Genomic DNA, 19,518 nt, shown 5'->3' with positions numbered 1-19,518 from the left:
AAATAGTGTTAAAGATGTTATTTAAAAGAATATAATGTTATAGGCCTACTCTGGGTACATTGTTTTGATTTTCTTAATTATCTGATAAATATTTTGTATACACTGATACATATCTGCTTGAGATAGAGAACAAATAGACATTCTTCTTGATATTTGTAAATTATATAAGTTTATCATCTCAAACAAGATTGCCTACACAAGCAATTAAACTTTTTTTTTTTTTTTGTCACTTAGTACCAGGCATTTTAAACAAAACAAAACAAAACAAAACAAAACAAAACATTCAAATGATATTCCAAAGTAAAGGAAAGTATTGGAGAGGAAAGGAAGGGAGAAAAGGAGGGAACACTCAAGAGTAATCTAAAAGGAAGAAAGACAAGATGAAAGAGCTGACAGAACCAGTGTTCTCCAATTCTTTAAATTATTAAAGCAAGTTAACTTAGTTATTTGAGTGATTTTCAACAAAATTATAAATGGTACACCAAGACACATTATTGCACAATGCTGGGTGCTCCATTACAGAGAATGTGTTTTGGCCATGGTGAATGTCTTTTTCTGTCTGGATTTTATTTTTCATATTAAAAGTATATTGACCACCCATAACTGTGGAGTTCCTATTGCTCACCTAACTCTTCACTGAAATAGTTTCTAATAAATTTGTGTTTTTAAAAGAGTGCCATGTTCATGACGTGAAGTCTCTTTTTGACTCACTCCAGAAGCCAAATTCCAGTCACTTCCTGTCACTAGGATTAGTGAAACTCAATCCCAGGTAAATTAGCTCCTCAAAACATAGGAATTCAAATTATAGTCATGGAAATTCTACTGGCATTGTAGACATTGGCCTTCCTCAGTTAAGTATCTCTCAACTATCCATCCAAAATTCAATATAGATAAACTCTATTAAGTGGATATAACTGAAAGGAAAAGAAGTCCAACCAACTTTTCAAATATTTAAAAAAAATATTCTTTGATCTAACCAGGGCTGGATAAAGTGATATATTTAGGCCATACTGTATTAATGACTACTATAAGAAATCACTCCACTTAATAGTTATGCCTATTGTGAGAATATCATCAAAGATACTTTTCATATTAATACAGAGCTTTCTGTAACATTATTCAAGAATAGTTGAAGAGATGTAATTTTCCTGGGAACTTGGTGATTTTCTATGTTTTTAATCTTGGGGATAGTAAATTATATAACATATTTTTTTTCTTTCTCCTCAGCAGTTAGGTAACTTCGGTTTAAATTTGTGGGCCATGAATAGGTCACGAATGTGTACATGTGAAAATAAAGTATATATATTTAGTCTTACATTTGTTTACTCTTTATCTGCAATCTTTACTGTTTTATTTATTTTTCATTTCCCTTCCACTTCTCTTTTGCTATATGCTGATTCATTTGCTGCATGCTCTCTTCGGCTTGGTATTTTTTTTTTTCTTTTTTCCTGGAAGAACATGCAAGATTATTGAATGAATGAATAAATGAATGATGAATGACTTTCCTAAATTTTTAAAGATGAGTGTTAATGTTTGTTTATATATATGAGATCGATTTAATTGTAATTACTGATATAATTGAGGTTGGCTTCATTTCCAAACAACAGTGAGTAGGTTTTGCTTTGTAAAAAAGCATGCCTCAGAAAACCATGGACCATTTCATCCTGGCTTCCCAATTGACTTTATAAGTACCTCTAGATCAGAGACTATATAATACACTTCAATGTTTGCCCATGTAGTTAGCCGTGGCAAGTCAAGTAGTTTCTCAAAACTTTTGTGATTGATAATGATGGTACTTATTGACAAGATTGTATCTATATCTATGTCAGTTCAGTTTACTTAACATGTCTGTTAGGCACAAGGACTCAATAGGTAATGGAGATAAAAAATAATTATGACCTAGGTCATGCACTCTAGGATAAAAATTAGAGAGTAATGGAGGAAACATACAAAACAAATTATTTCCATCATGCGATTGGTACGGTAATCTAGATATATACAAGGTGTTATAGTGGAATTACATAATAAAACTTACTAGCTACACTTGTAATGAGCATAATATATAGAGTTGTGAGATCACTAAGTTGTACATCTTAAACTAATGTAACATTGTGTCAACAATACTTCAAGAATAACCATGTTTCTAATTAAAAAATTTAATAAAAGTAACGAGTTCTGTAATGCCTGTAAATAGTCAATAATTATTTACCAAGTTTCTCCTATGTGTGGATATAATGCTAAGCTCTAGAAATAGAGCACTGAGAAACAACATTCTTTTTTGTTTCCCTTTCTGCTTTTATAGGTTTTAGATTTTTCCCTCCCTTTCTTGGACAATTCTTTGGCTCCTTTCTTTTTGTCTTTTATTGCAATGTATAATTTCTTTTTTCTTCTATTGAAACAAGTTATTCTATCTGCATATGATTAAAATTTTACATGCCATTAGTATATCACCTCACCCTTTTAATACGACTTAACTGTATATTTTGTTTGTTAATTCTAAATATGTTGTTCAGAACACAAGGGTCAAGGACTGTCACCACACATTAACAAGAATGTTCCTATTTGAGGAGATTTGAAACATCATTCTAAAATCGGTACCATTATGCTGTTTGTACCTGTGTACCAATTAGCATACACCTGAAATTCAGATTTCCATATAAATAAGCTTTTAGAAATGTTTCAATTTCTTTGTTTTGTTAGGATTTTGTCTGTGTTTCAAATAGGAAATTAGGAAAATTCCTACTATGGAATTTTTATTAACTGCAAGATAGTCATCAGAAAAAGCAGCTTAAGAAGAAACTACATATATATGTGTATACATATATATACATATATATATACATATGTATATATATATATATACACACACACACACACACACACACACACATATATATATATATATATATATATATATATATATATGTATTTTTCCCTTGCTGTGATCAAATGGCATACTTCTCTGGGTTTGAAAAGTCTTATCTAAGGTAATTCAATTCAGCTGTGATAAAGCACTATAAAGAACTTCTGTTTTTGTTATCTGAAATTAAATGTAGCTATGTGGACATGTGAGTGAGGGAAAGAAGCCTTGAATGTCTGCTTTAAGAAAAAGAAAAATTACTCGAAGAGTACTTTCTTTAGGAAACCTTTCTCATGACTCCCTCCCTGGCCAAAGTATCATACATTTGCTCTCTCATAAATTCCTTTGAGTTCCTATTTTTATTAAAGAATAGCATTGCCATTGTTTCAACTGTTTAACATTTTCCGTATTTCCATATCCTATTACAAATTTTGACTCAAAGGGGAGCTCACTTTTTGATGAACTGAATTGGGAAAATGAACAGGGCCGTCTAGAAATTTAAGAGACAAATCAGTTATTATATCTAAGGTAAGTATATATTGATTCTAGTTTATCCCAAATTAATACTGTTACATTTTGGCAGTTCTTTATTACAAAACTGAAATTACAAAACATTTGTATCCCACGTTAAGTGAAAACAGGTATAGGCTCCAGAAGGGAAAGAATATGATAGGATATTATAATGCCAAGAAGCTTAATCATCATTGATGATCTGCTTTAAATTGATAAGACAAAATCTTTCACATTATTGTCACTGAGTTTTTGCTCTGCTTCTTCCAGAAGACCCTTCATTACATGTTAAAATAATAAACACACAGCAAACAATGAAACACGCAAACAAGCAAATCCCATATAACACGGCTTATTCCTATCTGAAAATGGAAGATATGTTATATGGTAGTTTGATATTTTCTCTAAAATGAAGCAAAATTACCTCCAACATTAAAAGGCCCAATTTCAGAATTAGCTGCTCTGCTAGTTTATTTTTTTTTATTGATTGATTTTTAAAATTTTATTTTTTCACTTACATCCAAATTAGTTAGCATATAGTGCGACAATGATTTCAGGAGTAGATACCTTAATGCCCCTTACCAATTTAGCCCATCCCACCCCCCACAACCCCTCCAGTAACCCTCTGTTTGTTCTCCATATTTAAGAGTCTCTTACGTTTTGTCCCCTCCTTGTTTTTATATTATTTTTGTTTCCCTTCCTTTATGTTTGTCTGTTTTGTCTCTTAATGTCCTCATATGAGTGAAGTCTGCTTGTTTATGTATTTAGTTATTTACCTACTTATTTAAAAAAAGACCTCCATCATTTTTGCTATCACATTCTGCTCTCTTCAGGGTGAGTATGGCAGGTCCTGCCAGAGGAAAATGTATAATCTTTTCAATTCTAAAAAACAAGTAAGTGTCTAAAATGGCCAGTCCTATTGGAGACAAATGCTTTCTAGTGTCTTTTAAGTATGATAACTTAACAATAGAAAAAACACTGAATGTAAATTTGATTCCTTTAGAAAATAATCATAAAAATTTAATCAGGAAATTTTAATTAAAGCATACCATTTATAGTTATAATTTACGCATTATTCTGAAAGGTCAATATTTTTGTAGTAAGGGAGATATTTCCTCTTATTTTTCATCAGTGTACCAGATGGTAACTTGCATGTATTTAATAATTGTATACATATAATTCAAATATTATATTTTTTAAAGCAAATCATGTTGTCAGAAGTAGTACAGTGACCACTGAAGCTAAACAGTTCATTTGCTCTAGTTATGCTGACATTGTAGCATGAAACTGCTCCTGTACTCAAAACTTGATAAATGTTTCCTATTTTAGAAACAAGAAATCCTCCAAGGTGCCCCTGGAGGAAAGACCTTCAAGCTTTCATGATTTCCTCTAAATGTTTAAAATCATGCTCTCCTTATGTGTTCTGAGTAACAATTATTGGCTTCTTTCCTGGAAATAAAATGTGCTTTACTCTTTTTTCTCCCTTAGTGGCTTCATGCTGTGTCCTGCTTTTTCCTAAAATTCTGATTTAGTTTTATCATTCATGGCTGATGTAAAGAAACAAAGAAGTAACACAGAAAAATAATGCACTATTTAATAATTATTCATATTATTAGATGTTAGGGTGACTTGCAAAGTGATTTAAAAATCTTACTCCATTAATTTAGGATACATTCAAGAAAGAGGGATGTTTATTATATTTAATGCATATTAGTAATGTTGCTTTTTTTATTTTTTTTACATTTATTTTTGAGAGACAGAGATAGAGCACAAGTGGGGGAGGGGCAGGGACTGAAGGAGACACAGAATCCAAAGCAGGCTCCAGGCTCTGAGCTGTCAGCACAGAACCCCACGCAGGGCTCAAACCCACAAACTGTGATATCATGACCTGAGCTGAAGTCGGACAAAACCGACTGAGCCACCCAGATGCCCCCATATTAGTAATATATATGTGGCATCTAGATTTCAAAATTAAGTAAAGTTTTTGGATAAAATATCCCATGTTGAATTATGAAAGAATTTTGTGGATTTGCTTACTCAGTATAACACATTAAAATGTGCATACTACTTTGATATTTGAAAATTGTTCACTATATACATGAAAAAAATACAAAATAACATGAAGAGTTATGATCCTAATAATGTAAAAAATATAATGTATAGAAATTTATGTAGAAAAATTGGAAAATTATTTTAAGTGTATCATTACATACTTTAATATATATGTAAAATATATCAGCAAATACTATATATAAAGTCAAAATAAGTAATCATAAATAAAATCCATATATTTGGCAATATACAATTTTTAATTTATGTACAGCACAAAACATAATTAAAAAAGTAGAAACATTTTTGTCATATATGTCACAGTGTTAATGCACATCATTAATAATTCATATATAATCAGCTTTTATGAGAGAACCAATATAAAATAGCAATCTCAAATAATTATATTATAACTAGAATCTCAAATCTCAATTATGTCTCAATCTCAAATATTTATATATATATATATATATATATATATACATAAACATGAGAAAACTTAATTTTAAAGAAACATAAATTAGAACAATATTTGAAATGCTATTATACTATATTTTGATAAAGGCTACTTAAGTGAATTTCTCATAAAGTGGGAATTATATTAGTAAAAGCTGTATAAAAAACCATTATCTCAGGGGTGCCTGGGTGGCTCAGTGGGTTAAGCATCCAACTCTTGGTTTTGGCTCAAGTCATGACTCCACTGTTCGTGGGTTTGAGCCCCACACTGGGATCCACACTGACAGTGTGTAGCCTGCTTGAGATTCTCTCTCTATCCTTCTCTCTCTGCCCCTCATGGCTCCTGCTGTCACCTGTGCTCTCTCTCCCGCCCTCTCTGTCTCTCTCTCTCTCTCTCAAAATAAAGCAAGCAAACAAACAAAAACAATCAGTATCTCCAATGAAACTATATGAAAATATAACCACCTCCAGGCAATTAATAAACTGATGCTATCTAATGCAAAAAGAATGTTGTAGCCAAATGTGGGCATAACTTTTAAGAACTCTTTTAGATTAAGGGAACAAACATTTCTTGAATAGTTCTCCACTACTATATGTAATGCAGTTTGATAACCATTTTTACTCTTATTTTGAAATTCCTATAGAACTTCCAAATAGGCTTTATTAACTTTTTCTGATGGATGAGAAAACTAACACTCAGAAAGGTAGCTAATTTAACTAATGCCACCCAACTAGTAAGGGTGTATCAGAACTGAGCTCTGTTTTACACCAATTTAGCTGAATTCAATAAAAATGTATTTAGCACCCTTACCACACATCAAATGATAAGAGAAATAGGTGAATAGATGTGAACATATCATATGTGGGTGATCTTGGCCTAAAAAGAGCTTAATAGAGAGAGAGAGGCTATAGTCATACTAGTTGAAAGGTGGATTTTTTGTAACAAGGATACCATGTATGTGTTAAGGAAACATAGTGGAGCTTTATTTTGATTTCAGAATATTTCATGACAGACAAAGCTGTTTAGCCAGGTACAGCTGGCAGGGAGGCTTTTTGTGGAGAGATGTAAGGGAGGATAGGTACAAATGAGGCCACATACAGGGCTGGCAGAAAGGTATGAAATATGAGATGCTGGGACTATTGTTTGGCAAGAATGTGCACATAGATGAATATCATCCAGTCACCTGTGCAAAGAAGTAGACGATTTGACTTGTATTTTGTTTTTGGAACTGTGTAAAATTAATAAATATTTTGTGCCAGATCTGTAACATTCATATGTATATTATGTGAAAGGGAAATATGTGAAAGGGAATTCTAAAAACTCCCACATTAGTGGACTTTTAGTTTGGTAGTATACTTTTAAGTTTTATATTTAGGACTGAAATTCTTTGATAGATTGGCTAAAATTCATTTCTAATTATTTGGTTAGAGGCTAAGGCACATTTAATAGCTTATGACCATAGTTTGAAACCACTTAAATTCTAACCATGATTATCAAATAAATGTCATTTTTTCTTATATTTGTTGAATAGTTTATAAAACATTCTAAAAATAATTATTTTCATAATGACCTCAAATGCTTTGTGCACTTTAGTAAAATTATTATTAGCCTCAAACCTAAGTGGTCTTCCTGCCATTTCCTAGTTTACTATAAGAGTCAAATAGATCTCTCCTATGAATTTATGACTCACATGCTTAATTATAGAGCAGTCAACCTCTCACTCATACTCTTTAGTTGTTTTAATTACATGTTATAAAAAAAAATAAAGTAAATTTTTTCTTACTATACCAAAATGCCTATATCAGTAGTATTTAATGTTTTTATCAACATTTTGGAAAATGTTGGAAAAGAAAATTACTTTTCAGAAAATAAATAACGCTGAAAAGTTATTTTTACTTCAAATGTTTTACTTCAAATGAAGTATGTTTTACTTCAAAATGAATCCAAATATTACTTTAGACTGGTATTAGTTACGAAGCCAGAAACATGTTGTGATTTATTGAATTTATCTACCTAAATAAGTTAATGTGTCAAGATTATTTAGACTCACTTTTCTCCGTCTCTGATAAAATAGTTGTGGATGAGAACAATCAGCGAGCTATTTTTTTTTTCTTTTTCTTTGATGAACAGAAGTAAGTGAGATGAAAAAGGGAGGGGGGAGGGAAGGGGAGGGGAAAGGAAGGGAAGGGAAGGGAAGGAAAGGGAAGGGAAGGGAAGGGAAGTGAAAAATGTATGAGCAGAGAGGATTTTACTGTTACAATCTCTTATCACACACAAGGGTTTCTAGGGTGAGCACCAAAACTGAAGTCTATTAGTATTTGTATTAGATTCAAGCCCACTCTAAGTCTGCTTGGGAGGGGGAAGATGAAGATGCTAGGAGCTGAGCCCAAGTGACAGAGGAGACATGATGATCATCATGAACACTCTTGAGAGAAAGTGTATATTGACTAAAGGGAGGAGGAATAGAGTGGATGTGAAAATTTCTGTTTCTTTATGTTTGCATACCTAAAATACAGCTCTTATTTTCTTTTTAGGTGCCTAGTATTAAATAATGTTTAAATTAATCAACAGTTATTAACAATGAAGTCAAGATAAGGGAGAATAGAATACAAATAAACTTTAAATTATTGAGGTGATTCACAAATAATCTTGCATTAGAAACTTTACACCATATGTTCAAATTGGAACTGTTTCTAATTTAAATTAAGAAACAGGGCCATAAATTTACTAAAAGATGCCCAAGTGTTGCAATCTTTTAAGTTTGTCAGTTTCCAAAATGCAATGAATGATTTCTAAATAAACAATGCTATGCTGCTTTGGCTTATAAATGTAATGTGTAATATATCAATTACTAGCTTTTAAAAAGTTTTGTAAATATGGTTTGAACCTCCTATTTGAATGTTTTAATCATATGAACAGTTAAAGTTCTGGGCAATTTCCAGATCAGAGAAAGTTTAGTAAAGTTGAGTCTGAGTTAAACATATTTTCCCTTTGGGATAATTCATAGCTTTGCATATTTTCCCTTTCCTTCCTTATTTCCTTCCTTCTTCCTTCCTCCCTCTCTCCCTTCCTTTTTCTTATCTATGTTTATTTATTGTTTATGTATACACATTTTCTCATTTTTTGATGTATAATTTCCATATTTTTACAGATGGATACATATGCATATCTATAAATTACAGTCAAATAGTTTATATTAATTGTATCCCTTCATTACATATTTTCAAAGTGTGAATATTTTTTCATAGCAAATTACATATAAAAGCAAGAAAAACAAGGTAATTTTGTTATTTCAATTTATTTATTTTGGAAATATAAATAAGGGTGGCATCAATAATCAAATACAGGGAGATTAGTTTCTAAACTATAGGTTACTGAGAACAAAAATAAATGTTATCCTTTATGATATAAGGAAATATATTTATATAATGTTTTTAAATCATTTTCATCTGTTAGTTGTTAATATATTTTATTAAGTAAAAGTAAAAATTTCAGGGGCATCAGGGTGGCTCAGTCAGTTAAGTGACTGACTTTTGGTTTCAGCTGAGGCTGTGATCTCACAGTGCATGAGTTTGAGCCCCATGATGGGCTCAGTGCTGACAGTGCAGAACCTGGTTGGGATTCTCTGTCTTCCTCTCTCTCTGCCCTTCCCCCAATTTACTGTCTTTGTCTCTCTCAAAATAAATAAACTTAAAAAAATAAAAAAAAATTAATTATAAATTAAACTAAAATAATGATAATAAAAATGGAATTCGTGGGGTGCCTGGGTGGCTCATTCAGTTAAGCATCCAACTTTGGCTCCGGTCATGATCTCGTGGTTCATGGGTTCAAGCTTCACATGGGACTCTCTGCAGACAGCTCAGAACCTGGAGCCTGCTTCAGATTCTGTGTCTCCCTCTGTCTCTACCCCTCCCTCACTTGCACTCCATCTCTCTCTCTCTCTCTCTCTCAAAAATAGACATTAAAATTTTTTTAAATGGAATTTGTGTTTGTTGTGTATATGTATGTGTTATATAACGAAGAGTTAGTGCTTATACTAAATTATTTCCCAGAATCTCCAAATTGTTGATGACTTGTTTACATGTATTAGTTTATTCCCTTAAACAAAATTTATATAAAATGTTATAAAGATTTTAATATCATTATAGGTACTTATTTTTATTTCATTTTTAAATTCATAAATTGCACTCCAACCTAAACTACACTCCTGGGTTCACAGAAGACAGGAAAATAAAAAGTTGTAACTATTTATCTTAATAAACAGTAAAAAATGAAAGACATAACTATTTATGTATTTCCCACAAGGGAAGAATAAGCTGTAAAGATGTGCTTTGTATGAATGTATGTGACATTTATGTCACTCTTGAGACACAAAACAGAATTCAGGTAACTGCAATATTATGCATCAACCTATTTTACCTTTTCGATTTTCAAGTAGGACACAATTCCTAATGATGGCAAGTTTTCCTTTGTAAGCTAAGAAATAGAACTGTAGAGAAAAATTCTTTCTTTCTGTACCTGTGTGTCTGAGATAGTATAAGATTATTTAAGTATTTCCTGAGATTATTCTTCATTGTGAATTAAATGAATTAGAAATATGTATATCCTTTTAAAACTGGATGAAAATTATTTGAAAGTGTACAGTGATCTACAAAAGAGTAAGAATTATCAACAAGGATTTACTTGCATGAATTCTAGAATTGTGCTAACATAGAGTTTAATAAAGGATACCTCCTAATACTTAATATGTTTTTCTCTCTTTTTAAAACCGCTGAACCTTATTTACCTTAATTTCAAACTAATTGAATCATTCCTCTACATGCTGACACTTTTTTTTTGATGTCTTAATACATGCTTTATTTTTTTAAATTTATTATTAAAGTACAGTTGACATACAATGTTATATTAGTTTCAAGTGTATAACATAATGATTTGATAATTCTATACATTACTCAGTGCTCACCATGGTAAGTGTAGTCACCATCTGTCACCATACAACATTATTACAATATTATTGACTATATTCCCTATGCTGTACTTTTCATCTTCATGACTTATTACATAACTGGAAGTTTGTACTTCTCAATCTCCTTCATTTATGTTACTCATCCCCCAACCCAACTCCCCTCTGACAACTACCAGTTCTCTGTATTTAAGAGTCTGTTTTTTATTCTTTGTTTATTTGTTTTGTTTTGTTTTTACATTTCACATATATGTGAAATCATATGGTATTTGTCTTTCTCTGACTTATTTCACTTATATAAAAATTTTAAGTTGTCTGTAAATTACATAGATTTCAAGAGAGGTGGAATAACTCCAGAAATAGTTATCTGATACGTTTCTGTGCTGGGTTACCCACTTGATAGACTAAGAAACTGATGTTTAAAGAAAATAATTTTACTCATCAGATGAAAAGTTAGAATTATTTGAGTCTCTTACGTTTATTTATAATTTTCTATTGTTTCTATGTTTAGTTATACAGGGTTGAGGGAACATACCATAATGTTTTCTGTATACAGTGTCACTGGAATCAATCTGGCCCTGCCATTGAAACTATTTTAATCTGCATCACTTACAACAGAAAAAAAAAAATTACATAAGTTCCCTTAAAACATACCTCTTCTATTGTGGTAAAACTAGAAAACGTTGCAAGTAAAAGTGATGAAATCTTTAAAATAAAACTAGCAATGACTGGCATCTATTTGACAGGAAATCATGGTTTTTCTAAACTTACGATTATTAATTTGTGGTTTTAAATACATTAACATTTATTTAAAGTCATAGCACACATCAGGCAGAGTATAACACATTTTTTTAGAGGCTGTGACACCTCATAATCGCAAAATTGTGCTCAAATTCTTTGTGCCTCTTTGGTGAAGTAGTATTTATATAGTCATAATATCAAAAGTACTTATGGGGGCGCCTGGGTGGCTCAGCCGCCTAAGCCTCTGACTTGGGCTCAGGTAATGATCTCGTGGTTTAGGGGTTCGAGCCCCGAATAGGGCTCTGTGCTGACAGTTCAGAGCCTGGCGCCTGCTTTGGATTCTGTGTCTCCCTCTCTCTCTACCCCTCCCCCCTCGCGCTCTGTTTCTCACTTCTTCAAAAATAAATAAACATCAAAAAAAAAAAAACATTTTTTAAACGACTTATGGATATTTCCTTTTATTTCTTTTTTCAATTTTTTTTAACGTTTATTTATTTTTGAGGAGAGAGAGACAGAGCATGAATGGGGGAGGGGCGGAGAGAGAGGGAGACACAGAATCTGAAACAGGCTCCAGGCTCTGAGCTGTCAGCACAGAGCCCAACGCGGGGCTCGAACTCACGGACCGCGGGGCTCGAACTCACGGACCACGAGATCACGACCTGAGCCGAAGTCGGATGCTTAACCGACTGAGCCACCCAGGCGCCCCTTCCTTTATTTCTAAAGAGAGACAAGATAAGCCAGTGCTCCTGTTTAAATATTTGAATTAAAATGGTACATAGTACACACTTAATAACTACTTAGCAAAGGATAATTAATAGACACTATATTTAAAGTTAAGTATTAATGAACTGTAATTGTATGTAATTTTAAAAGACTTTGAGAGGGCCACCTGGGTGGTTCAGTCAGTTAAGCATGTGATTCTTGATTTGGGCTCAGGTCATGATTTCACGGTTTGTGAGTTTGCGCCCCACATAGGGCTCTGTACTGGTGGTGAGGAGCCTGCTTGGGATTCTCTATCCTTCGGTCTCTGACCCTGCCTTGCTCTTGCTGTCACCTGTGTGCTCGCTCGCTCTCTCTCTCTCTCTCTCTCTCTCTCAAAATAAATAAATAAATAAATAAACTTAAAAAAAAAAAGAAAAAACAGGCATACTCCTAACCAATGGTCTCTGTATGACTATCTCCTTTGCCTGGAAGGACCTTTCTCCAGATATATTTATAGGTTAAACTGCTCACCTGTTTAACTCTTTACTCACTGTTACCTGCCTTAGGAGGAGTGTAACCTCATTTAGACTATTAAACCTCTCCCTATGACCAGAATCTTAAACCTTTTCACCATTACCTATTTTTAATTTTTGCCTTAGCCTTTATGACTTAACATATTATATAATTTATTATTTTAGCATATTAATCTTTTATTATATTTATAAGAATCTACTTATTAGAATTAAAGCTCGGAGATCCCTTTTGTGTTCAGTAGTGTATCCCAAATGCCCAGAAGAGTGCCAGCCAATTAACAAATATTTGTCAAATAAATAAATAAATAAAGTAATAACTGTTAAAAGCCTCTATTAATAAGAATTAGATTCATTTGTGGGGCGCCTGGGTGGCTCAGTTGGTTAAGTGTCCGACTTCAGCCAGGTCATGATCTCGCGGTCCGGGAGTTCGAGCCCCGCGTCAGGCTCTGGGCTGATGGCTCAGAGCCTGGAGCCTGTTTCCGATTCTGTGTCTCCCTCTCTCTCTGCCCCTCCCCCGTTCATGCTCTGTCTCTCTCTGTCCCAAAAATAAATAAATAAATGTTAAAAAAAAAAAAAAAGAATTAGATTCATTTGTAATAAAAAATAAATTAATAAAAGCTAGAACAATATGGGTGTTTATCTTTTACATAAACAAAAGCAGTTTAGGGGGCTAGTTTGATGGTTTATGAAGTATCAATATCCAAACTACTTCTATCCTTTTGTACTGCTATTCTCAATATGTGGCTTCTACCTAAGGGTTCTAAATGACTACTGAATTCATAATCTAGGCAGAATAACAAGAAAAATGATATAAGGAGGGCACATCCCATATATTTAAGCCACTTCCCAAACATTGCACATACCAATTTACTCTACATTTCATTGCCCAGAACTTAGTCACCTTGTTACATCCAGTGGAAACAGAGGTTTGGAAAAGAGTTCTTATTCTACAAAGTTATGTGCTCAGCTGAAGATCCAGGGTTCTACTACAAAAGAAGGGAAAATGGGTATTTATTGAAAACTCTGTCATAAAATTCAAATGTATAAGATGAGTGAACAATTAGATATAAAACTGGTAATCATAAAAAAATTTTTAGCCAGCATCAGTATTGGTTTACATGTGTTGTCACAGATTAATTGCACTCAGATTCAAAAGGGTCCTTATTTGGACAATAAATTGCATAATCACCTTACATATCTGACTGTAGGTCAGTAGAAATATCTGTGCTAAAAATGTATTTTTGGGAATCAGAAGCACATGTACTATGTAAAACCAAGAAAAAAGTATAAGGTTACCTAGAGAGCTAGAAAGCTGACATATAGATATAGAAGAGAAGAGGTTCTATAACTGGGATCTAAGTGTTTCAAGAACTATGCAAATAATCTTGATAGATGAGATAAAAATGAGAACTGAGAATTTACCATTATATTTAGCAATGTAAAGAAAAATGATTGGTCTTAACAATAACTGTTTAACTAGAACCATCACCACAAAATGGAAAGAAAACAATTAGAGAAAAAAAGTATACGATTGTTTGAAAAATTTACTTCAAAGAAATAAAGTAGTGAAGGAAATATCGATACGCTTTGTTTAAAATTATTTTTTAGTTTATTTATTTTGAGAGAGAATGAGCATGAGTGGCAGAGGGGAAGAGAGAGAGGGAGAGAGAAACCCAAGCAGGCTCTGTTCTGTCAGAGCAGAACCTGATGTGGGACTCAGTCTCATAAACTGTAAGGTCACGACATGAGCTGAAACCAAAAGTCAGAGGCTCAACTCAGTCACCTTAACACTTTTTTTTTAATCTTAAAACGAGTACATCTCAGCATGTAAGTATACTGAAGAGACCAATTCACTAAAAACTGAAAATGAAAATGTAATGATGCTTGGAAAGTAGGTAGCAATTATGGAATTGATGCCTTTGAGAAAGTGAAGGGGATGTAATCCAATAAAGCAGAGGGACTGGCCTTATACAGAAGCCCACTTTTGAAAGAGTAAAGTCTTCCTGGATGAGTGGATTGATAGATTTAATGGCTAAAGAATGCAAAAACTCTTGTCCAATTTAAATTCTTTTTTCTCTTTAAATATCATCTCAGCTGAGTGAGGAGGGAGCATTGGAAATTAAGATTAAACAGAACTGGGAGAGTATTGTCTAGATCAGACCTCGCTACTCAGAGTGAATCTGATGGTCAATAACATTAATGTCACCTAGAGCTTGCTAGAAATGCAGATTCTCAGGTATCTCAAAAGATTTTCAGAAACTGCATTTTAATAAGATCTCCAAGTGATTTGTGTGCTCATTAATTTTAGGAGTCACCAATCAGAATAGGAGACTGAATTTGTAAGCAAACAGTGGTAGTATTGTCCAAATGACTAGTAGCCCTTTTGAGATTAGCAGTCATGATTTTATTATTTTTTTTTTAATTTTTTTTTTTTAACACTTATTTATTTTTGGGACAGAGAGAGACAGAGCACGAACGGGGGAGGGGCAGAGAGAGAGGGAGACACAGAATTGGAAACAGGCTCCAGGCTCTGAGCCATCAGCCCAGAGCCCGACGCGGGGCTCGAACTCACGGACCGCGAGATCGTGACCTGGCTAAAGTCGGATGCTTAACCAACTGCGCCACCCAGGCGCCCCAGTCATGATTTTAAAGTGAGTTTAAGTTTTCTGTTAACCATTTCAGCCAACATCCTAATTAAATTCTCTTGTCATTTCAAACTTAAGTCTAGAACAAAATCTGTTTCTCCACTAGTCTTCCCCATCACAGTAAATGGCACCATAATCGCCTCTGCTATTTGAACCAAATATCAATAAATCAACCTTGATTCATTTTTGCTCTTCCAACTATACCCTAACCCATTAGAATGTACTATATGGACTTTACCACCAAAACCCACCTGAACTCTGTCTGTTTCTTTCAATCTTCTCAGCTGCTATACTAGTCTAATTTCTTTCATCTCTTCTTGCATGTCAACAGCCTCCTCATTGTTGTCTGTGTTTCCACTTTCAAAGTGTCAATGATTTCTTCATATTCTAGGAATGTTAAACTAACAGGGAAAATCTGTTATAAGATGGCCGACAGGACTGATAGGGAAATTCCAGTCCCTGACTAGACTCCCCTTCCGGGTTCTTCTTCCCACCCTGCTTGCTACACATGCCAAATTACTACTAATGCGGAATGTGGCAGTAAGAGACTATAAATTGTTACCTCTGCTTATGCTCAGGACTCAAACCTCTGGAGAGTGATCTCCTCTGAGCCCACTGGTGTAAAATAAACCTCCTGCCTTCAAGATCCCCAAGTGCCACTTGGTTCTTCCGCCGGGTGATTCAGACCAGGTTCCGTAACAAAACAAATGAACAAACAAAATACTTGGAACAACCACAAATTGTAGCCAACTTAAAAGACCTCTCATCTGAAATATAATTACAAGAATGCAGGTTGGTTCACACTGAGAAGATAAACCTGAATTTGAAAGAAAGTTATTTAATTTCTACTTTCAATTATTTGAGGGGCAAAGAATCACTAACACATTCTGATTGCCAAAGAGCCACACACTGGGCTAGGCACTGGAAATCCATTATTTCCATTTCTTTAACACTTCATGATAGTTTTCACTTAATCACAACCTCCCAGGCCATTAAAACTAGAACTGTGACCACAGTAATGGTGTAAGAATTATTACAGCAATCTAAAGCATAGAAATATTTGAGAGTATCTCATTGAATATCACTTGAAATATTCAAGCACAGTAAAGAAAGCCACTGACAGAGATGCCATGGAGATGATTTAGCATGAGTTGGGTAGTTGTGCTAGATGATAAGTTTATGTGCTAGATAAGTTTATAGTATCATTGAATTCCATGGTTCTGTGATACATTGTAACCTAGAATTCATTGCTAAAATGAAATTCAGTGTATTTACATTTAGAACATCGTGTGAAATATTCTATGATGTGGATAAGAAAAAAGAATTTCCACCAGATTTATTGGGGCCATCAAATTAATAGGAAGATGCAGAACTTTCTGAAATTTCAAATGCATCTACCAACTAGGACTTGTTCCTGTGGTTGTTAACATTTCATCAATGAAATCAGAATTGGAAGGAGAATGAAAGTTGCCCCAAACCAATAAATTAATTACACAGATTCACAGATTAATAGATATGTCACATTGCACACAGCCAAAACTAAATACATTTCCTGATAATGACTCTGGCTAACAAATTCTTTATACTGTGCTATTCTACAATGGGTTACTCTTGTATATACTATCTATATAAATATTTAAATACAAATATATATGTATTAATATATATTTATAACATTTATATTTACAAGTATAAATATATATTTAATAGTTCAATGCTTTCATTGGCACAGACTACTTTTTTTTTCTTCAGATGCCCAGGTTAGTCATACTTACATACATTAAGTTTCCCAAACTGCCATGCTCTCACAAGACTCTGTGCCTCTAAGTATACACTTTTCCTTTGCCTAGGCTACATTTTGTTGGGAAGTTGTGCCAATGCACACCATGCTTCTGATGAGCATTTTTTTCACCTCATTAAAAATTATAAAATCAATGACCCTGGAATGCTTTTAAGTAAAAAATCTAAGAATCCAAGCAAAACTAAATTTAAAATAATAAACAATTATAATAATAGACCAGAATACAACTTTAATAACATAAAAACTACAAATATATTCACTTGCATAGAGCAAATAAAGAATTGAAGTAAATTAGATGCTATGAAAATATTTTTACCAAGTGATACTCAGGGGCGCCTGGGTGACTCAGTCGGTTAAGTGTCCGACTTGGGCTCAGGTCATGATCTCACTGTTCATGGGTATGAGCCCCATTTCGGGCTCTGTGCTGACAGCTCAGAGCCTGGAGCCTGCTTCGGATTCTGTGTCTCTATATCTCTCTGTCCCTCTCCTGCTTGTGCTCTGTGTCTCTCTCCTTCTTTCTCTCAAAAATAAATAAATATTTAAAAAGTGATACTCAAATAATCTTAACTTTGAAAAGAAAAATAAAATAGCAAAAAAATTGCAGAGAGAGGTAGAGGAAGATGGTGGCAGAATAGGAGGACCGTAGGCTCATCTCCTCCCATGAACATGACTAGATAATTATCAAATCATCCTAAATACCACAGAAATCAACTTGAAGAGTGACAGAACAAACTGCACAAATAAATGGAGAGAAGAGGCCACATCAAAGACAGTAGGAAATGCAGAGATGTGGTTTGGGGGAGAAACAGATCACAAGGGAAATGTCATGGTTGTAGAGAAAGGAGAGAGAGAGAGGAAGGAGCATACAGGGGAACAAAGAAGGAGAATATTTACCCAAAGTTATTGTCAGGGAAAAAAAGAGGGGTTGATTTTTGTGTTGTCCTACAGAGAAGGCAGGCAAACAACCAGGAGGCTGATGGCGTGGAAACAGAGATCTGAAGAATGCTTGGGGTATAAAATGGGGATTTATTTGCTTTTCTTGGAGCATATCCCTGAGAGTCATCTTTCATGGAGATGTCTCTCTGGGGACAAAGGAGCTGGCTGGTGCCATTTCCCTCCCCTGTCCCTCAGCCTAAATGCAGAACCATCTGCTTAAAGCAGCTCAGTGCCCCATACTCTGCCTAACACCAAGTCCCACACCTGTGTTTTCTGGAGGGGCTACCATTCTCAGTGAAGTTTGCCTAAGTCCCAGCACAGAAGGCCCATTCACCAAAAGTCCAGCAGAAACCCCTGGCCACACCATATCTCTGGAACAGAGTACTGCAGTGTTTCGGTTCCACTGGAAGTAATATCAGGTTTCATTTCACAAGCAGACAAGAACACACCTAGTTAAACTTGCCACATTCTGGCCAAGGTTCAAGCACTGACCACTGCAGGCAAGGAGTGCCTCTGCAGGTAAGTGGCCTAAAGGATAGAGCAGCCAAAACACAACAGCACAGCACACACAACACACATCAGGACACTCCCTGAAGTGGTAAGCACTGGACACAACATAACCTCTTCTTCATATAGCCATTACTGTCAGAAGCAGGCAACAGACTTTTCTAATACAATAAACAAGGTAGAGACATAGACAAAATGCAAAGATGGAAGAATTCATCCCAAATGAAAGAACAAGATAAGATCATGGCCCAATCTAAGCAAAACAGATATGTTACATGATGGAGAATTTGGGGTTGTTTTGGTCATCTTATTTTTTCTTTTTTTTCATATTTTCATTTAAATTCTATTAGTTAACATATAACTAACATGTATATAGATAACATATATTGGTTTCAGGAGTAGAATTTGGTGATTCGTCACTTACATATAATAGTGCTCAACACATTAAGGGTCTTCTTTAATACCTGATGGAGCATTTAAAACAACAATCATAAGGATACTAGCTGAGCTTGAGAAAAGAATGGAAGATTTCAGGGAGACCCTTACCACAGAGATAAAAGAGTTAAAAAAGAATCAGAAATTAAAAATCCAATAACTGCAATTGGAAACAGGCTTGACACAATGAACACGAGCATGGCGAAGAGGAATGAATAAGTGATAGAGAAGGTGAAATAATGGAAAATAATGAAGCTAAACAAGAGAGAAAGAATTACTGAACGTGAGAATCGACTTAGGGAATTTAGTGAATTCATTGAATGTAATAACATTCATATCATAGGAGTCCCAAAAGAAGAGAGAGAAAAGGGGGCAGAAA

General features: G+C 34.0%; 1 protein-coding gene across 3 annotated transcripts in view; it reads right to left on the bottom strand.

Annotated features, from left to right (window-relative positions):
- The window catches only part of CNTN5 (contactin 5), a 1,391,028-nt gene that overhangs the window by 1,169,822 nt on the left and 201,688 nt on the right, over positions 1-19,518 (bottom strand). The window lies entirely within an intron of this gene.

The sequence above is a fragment of the Puma concolor genome, chromosome D1 (assembly GCF_028749965.1).
Source record: "Puma concolor isolate L17-30 chromosome D1, mPumCon1.1.hap2, whole genome shotgun sequence".
Lineage (NCBI taxonomy): Eukaryota > Metazoa > Chordata > Mammalia > Carnivora > Felidae > Puma > Puma concolor.
Note: the sequence above shows the minus strand (reverse complement) of the source record. Positions and strands in the feature narration are given on the sequence as shown.